Below are 6244 nucleotides of genomic sequence, written 5' to 3'. Positions count from 1 at the left end.
GCACAAATTTTTGTGCACCGGGCCTCTAGTCCTATATAATAAAAGAGAAACATGCAAATTAACCATCACTGTCACTCCGCCACTCCGCTACGCCCACCAGCCAATCAGAGTGACTATGCAAATTAACCCAACAAAGATGGCAGTTAATTTGCATATGCAGGCTCGGAGCGAAGACTGAAGATAACTGAAGATGGTGGCAGTCATGTAGCTGGAGCGAGCAGGAGGCTTGGGTTGCTTCCGGCGACGGAGGAAGCTAAGCTTCCCACCGGCCCTGAACTCTGCTCAAGGAGGGGCTGGGGGCCTGGGCTCTGCTCAAGGAGCTGGGAAAAAAAATAAAAAGGAGGGGCTGGGAGCAGTCAGAGCGGAGAAGCCAAGCCTCACTGCTGCGGCCGGACCAAAGGCCTGGGTCCCGGGTGCCAGAGAAAAACCGGTGCCGGCAGCCAGGGGGAAGTAAGGCCTATTGCGTGAATCTTCGTGCAACGGGCCACTAGTCCTATATAATAAAAGCCTAGGTGGCATCACACCCTCGCATGACCCCCTTGCTCGACACCCTCGTGTGACGCCCTTGCGTGATGCCCTCGAGTGACTCCCCTGTGAGATGCACTCGCGCAACATTGTCACAAGATGGCCACCACAAGATGGCTGCCAGAAGATGGCCACTACAAGATGGCCACGTGCACAGTGGAGGCGGGGCTCGGTGGCCGCTCCGAGCAGTGAGGTCTGGGGTTCCCACAGCTCTGCGTGGCATGAAGGAGGCCGGTCCCAGCAGAGGAGACGGGTCTTGGCAGGGGAGGGCAGTTGTGGGCAATCAGACTGGCAGGGGAGGGAAGTTGGGGGTGATCAGGCTGGCGGGAGGGCAGGCGTGGCATGAAGGAGGCCGGTCCCAGCAGAGGAGACGGGTCTTGGCAGGGGAGGGCAGTTGTGGGCAATCAGACTGGCAGGGGAGGGGAGTTGGGGGGGATCAGGCTGGCAGGGGAGGGCAGTTGGGGGCAATCAGGCTGGCAGGGGAGGGCAGTTGGGGGCGATCAGGCCGGCAGGGGAGTGGTTAGGGGGCGATCGGGCTGGCAGGCAGAAGTGGTTAGGGCAATCAGGCAGCAGGCAGGCGAGTGGTTAGGAGCCAGCGGTCCCAGATTGTGAGAGGGATGTCCAACTGCCGGTTTAGGCCCGGCCCCTGCGGAATTGGGCCTAAACCGGCAGTCAGACATCCCCCGAGGGGTTCCAGATTGGAGAGGGTGCAGGCCGGGTTGAGGAACACCCCCCTCCCATGCACGAATTTCATGACTGAGCCTCTAGTAATATATAAATAAGTAAACACTAACAATATGCATTTACTCTTTTTGAATTTATTTGTTGATTCTTTCATATTGTCAACAACATAATTGAAATTTAACTGACTTGTAGTTAATAAAGTAACTAAAGTAAGTAAACAAGTATGTGAATGCCACCCCAAGTTTTCCTGCTTTCCATAAATGGTATATATTCAATATGTCAGCAAAATACATAAAGACCTAGCCTTGCTTACCAGAGTAATTATCACTTTCATCATTGAGGCTGAGACTCTGATTTCCATGCCTAGTGTTGAGATAAATCTCTTAATGAATACTAAAAAAATTGTATGGTGAGGGAAAAGTACTGAACTTATATGCATCATTCTCTGAACTCCATTATGCACTTGAGAAACTGATAACCAGACATCTCTTAATAGATTGTACTTTTAATTCATCCAACTTTTAGGAAAAATATATGTGTATTGCTCACAGAATTAATTTATTCATCTAAAAATGTGCATCTAGTGCTTACTCTTTGTGAGTCACTTGTTATTGACAGAAAGAGAAGACCCTCAGAATGGAGGCTGATGTCAAGTGAAGGAAGAGGTAGCAAAGCCAGCAGGAGGCATCACTGGCCAATTGAGATAATACTCTATATACAATCATGGATTTGTTTTTCTTAATTAAGCATGATACCATAAACATTTTTCTTATCTTAACATAAATGTATTCTTTTTTTTTTTCCTCACGCGAAGGGGAATTGGGTCAGGTTACGTATCTGAGAAATTTTGAAGTAGTGAGGGAAAGATGGAGGTTGAGGGCTTTTGAGGGAAGGGTGAAAGAATAAGAAAAAATAATGGGAGGAACCAAGATGGTGGCATAAGGTATACACTTGTATGTGCTGTCTCCCACAACCACACCAAAACTACAACTAAAAGACAAAATGGCTATCATCCAGAACCACGGGAAAGTTGGCTGAGTGGAAGTTCTACAACTAGAAGGAAAGAGAAAAGTGCATTGAGACTGGGTAGGAGGTGCGGAGGCGCCAAGAGTGGAGGTATGAAGGCGCTCGAAATGGGCTAGCAACTGGGTGCACTGTTTTTTTCAATTGGAAGGGAGATATAAGCTCTTGACTGCTCTGAACTCCAGTTTCCGGCGAGACTCTGGGGATCCAGACTCCTATGGGGAGAAACTGGACTGTCTGGCATCAGGTCGGAAAGCAAGGGTGGCTTTCTTGCAGAGGTGCTTGCAGGGATCATTGTTACTGTATGGGGGCATGGGATGTGGGGACATGGAGACACGGAAACCTGGAGATGCAGAGACGTGGAGACGAGGAGACGGCTGACAGGCAGCCATCTCTGTTTGCTCCGCCCTGGTGATTCCCTGAGACCCCACCCCATCCAATTTACAACCCCACCCAAGCTGTGCACAATGGCTTATGCATATGAATGGTCTGTCCTTTCGCAGCCTAACCTAACAAACTGCAGCTGGGTCAGAGAGCTCCAAAACTTCCAAACCCCGAACAAAGAGGAGAAATCTGCAGATCTCGCTGTAGCTCCTGCTGGGTGGACTCATGCAGTGGCTGACTTTGCACCTCCTTAGAGATCCAGGAGCCAGTGTACCCAGTGGTCAGATACCAGATTTCAACTCCTCACATCCATAAGTGACACACTCAAGAGGCAGACTCAGTGAGCACCAAAGCCCCACTGAAGCAAGTCCTGCCCCATAGGGGTGTCTCCTTGCCTAAGGGTGCCGTTTCCAGCACTGCAAAAGCTGCTGCTTCCCCTGTGAAAGCTTCTATATCTGTCACCAATGCTAAAAATTGTGAGGTACGAAAACCTGAGTGACTTCAAAAAACTCCTGCTAGTCCTTTGAAAACAGAGGTATTGAAAACAATAGGGAAATCAGCCGAATCCCAGACAGTTAGGCCCAAAGAAGAAGTAAATAGAGAAACTTGTCTGCAGTCTCACTCTAAAGACAAATCTACAACACTAGGAGCAGGAGTCAAGCCGTTTCTGGAGTGCTTCGGAGAGCGCTGTCTAGAACACAACAAAGACAGCCCCGCGCTGAGCACGCCCCACAGGACCCCCGTGGTCACTCCAAACACCAAGGCCATCCAGGAAAGACTGTTAAAGCAAAAACACATCTTCATCTACGACCCATGTAGCGCAGCGGCTCAAGCAGGAACGTGAAAAAGAACTAGCATGTCTTCGAGGCCGATTTGACAAGGGCAATTTATGGAGTAAAGAAAAAGGCAAAAACTCAAGAAGCAAACAACTAGAAACCAAACAGGAAATTCACTCTCAGAACACTCCCCTCAGAAAACATCAAGTTTTTTCAAATATCCTGTCACGTCCAGAAACAGAAAAGGAAAAGGTGGCAGGAAAGCAGACTCCAGCACAGCCCCCCAGCCCAGAGCCCGCAGGTTTCAGTGAATGTGAAATGACGAAGTCTAGCCCTTTGAAAATAACATTGTTTTTAGAAGAGGAAAAGTCTTTAAAAGTAACGTCAGACCCAAAGGTTGAGCAGCAGACCACAGTGGTACGTGAAACTGAGATCAGCATGGATGACGAGGATGACATCAATAATTCAAAAGTGATTAACGACATCTTCAGTGATGTCCTGCAGGAAGGCGAGCTGGATGTTGCCAGGAGCCCAGAGCAGATGGGCCAGGCAGGAGCCTAGAGCGGGGAGGACCAGGAGGATGCACTGAATATCTCCTCAATGTCACTGCTTGCTCTGCTGGCACACAGTCGGCTGGTAAGTCCAGAGAGTTTTGCTTCCTCGCCTAGATTGGAACTGAAGGGCAGTAGCATACATTAGAGTCCCAAATCAGGAAAGTTCCAGTGAACCCGTGTCCCGCGGGCCGAGTCTGGTAATAGCATTGGTTCTGAGGACCTTGAGGCCCGTGACCTTCTTTACAGCATTGATGCATACAGATCTCAGAGAATCAAAGAAACAGACTATCCTTCAATTAAGCAGATTGCTCGGAAGGAACATGCTACTTCAAAATTAGAGGGAAAAAAGAATGCTGAAGAAAAGAGTGTCTTTCCTTGTCAGGTGAACATCAAGCAGAAAATGCAGGAACTCAACAATGAAATCAACCTGCAGCAGTCGGTGACCTAACAAGCCAGCCAGGCCCTGAACTGCTGTGTGGACGAGGAGCACGGGAAGGGGTCCCTGGAAGAAGCCGAGGCAGAAAGACTGCTTCTGATCACAACTGAGAAGAGAACACTTTTGATTGATGAGCTGAATAAACTGAAGAGTGAAGGATCTCAGAGGAAGAACAAGGCTGGTCTCCTCTCCCAAAGTGAATTTGTCCCGTCCAAAGGGTCAGTCATTTTGTCAGAAATCCGTTTGCCTCTCAAGGCAGATTTTGTCTGCAGCACAGTTCAGAAACCAGATGCAGCAAGTTACTCCTTCCTCTTCATACTGAAGGCAGGAGCCAAGAACATGGTGGACACCCCGCTGGCAAGCACTGCCACTTCTCTGAATGGTGATGCCCTGACGTTCTCCACCACGTACACTCTGGAAGATGTGTCCAATGACTTTGAAATCAGTATTGAAGTTTACAGGTTGGTGCAAAAGAAAGATTCCTCAGTGCCAGATAAGAAGAAAAAGGCATACAAATCCAAGGCTATAACTCCAAAGCGACTTCTCATATCTAGAACTACAAAAAGCACCCTTCATTCTTCAGTGATGGCCAGCCCGGGCGGTCTCCATGCTGTGCGCACCAGCAACTTTATCCTTGTTGGATCTTACACGCTGTCCTTGTCTTCAGTTAGAAACACTAAGTTTGCTGTGGACAAGATAAAATATGATGTAAAAGAGCGAGAGCTACTGGGGTATTTGTTCCAGGAAAAGGTGCCCTTTTTATCTCTTTTGGAAGGTCATATTTATTTAAAAATAAAATGTCCATTGAATTCAAGTGTTGAAGAAAAAGGTTTTCTAACCATATTTGAAGATGTGAGTGGGTTTGGTACCTGGCATCGAAGATGGTATATTCTGTCTGGAAACTATCTCTTACTGGACGTACCCCGATGACAAGAAAGGGAAGAATCCCAGAAGGATAAATCTGGCCAATTGTACCAGTTGTCAGATAGAACCAGCCAACAGAATTTTGCACAAGATGCAACACTTTTGAATTAATTACTGTCCGACCACAAAGAGAAGATGACCGAGAGACGCTTGTCAGCCAGTGCAGGGACACACTGTGTCACCAAGCACTGGCTGTCCGCAGACACCAAGGAAGAGCGGGACCTCTGGATGCAGAAGCTCAATCAAGTCCTTGTGGACATTCGCCTCTGGCAGCCTGCGCCTGCTACAAGCCTCTCGGGAAGCCCTGAGCGGGGGCAGTTCCCGTGCGCTCAGCGGTGGCTTTGAGCTCCGTCATATGTGTATCTTAAGAGTGGCAGATATGCTGATTGCATTTTATGCTTTAAAAACGAAAGGGTATGTGCCAATATTCACTACATATTATGCAGTATTTATTTCTTTCATATGTAAAACTTCAACTGATTTGTCATTCATAAATTGCCTGGAGGAAATTTATTATAGTTGATTTTGCTAAATCTTAATCTAAAAGCCTCATTTCCTAGAAACCTGATTATTGAGTTATTCACAATAAAACGTTTGTTTGTTTTTAAGTAAGGAATTGTAAGTTGTCTTGTTGGACCTTTGGTTCTCAGCACAGAGGGGTCTTCAGGAGTTAGAGCCACTCTTTAGCCTCATAGGTCTTCCTGTTGGTTGTGGGCTTTTATTGGATGTATCTTGTTACTGTCGCACTGAAGACATTTCTAAGGGACTTCACAGAAACGTTTTTAGTAATGGAGGTAAGGGCTTTTTCAAAGAGCAAATGGGCATTCGTTTAAAGCTCAGGCTTCTCCAAACAGGAGATGCAGACTTAGGGGATATTGTGTGAGATTTGGGGGTAAGATGTTTTATTTAGAAGACTTAATAATCACATGGTTTACATT

The 6244-nt window shown here is 47.4% G+C and overlaps 1 pseudogene; it reads left to right on the top strand.

The window, feature by feature from the left end:
* Positions 1 to 5983, top strand: part of LOC102256219 — a 45619-nt pseudogene extending 39636 nt beyond the window's left edge.
* The last annotated feature ends 261 nt before the right edge of the window (positions 5984 to 6244 follow it).

The sequence above is a fragment of the Myotis brandtii genome, unplaced genomic scaffold (genome assembly GCF_000412655.1).
Source record: "Myotis brandtii unplaced genomic scaffold, ASM41265v1 scaffold41, whole genome shotgun sequence".
In the NCBI taxonomy this organism is placed as follows: Eukaryota; Metazoa; Chordata; class Mammalia; order Chiroptera; family Vespertilionidae; genus Myotis; species Myotis brandtii.
This window is presented reverse-complemented; position numbering and strand designations above follow the sequence as displayed.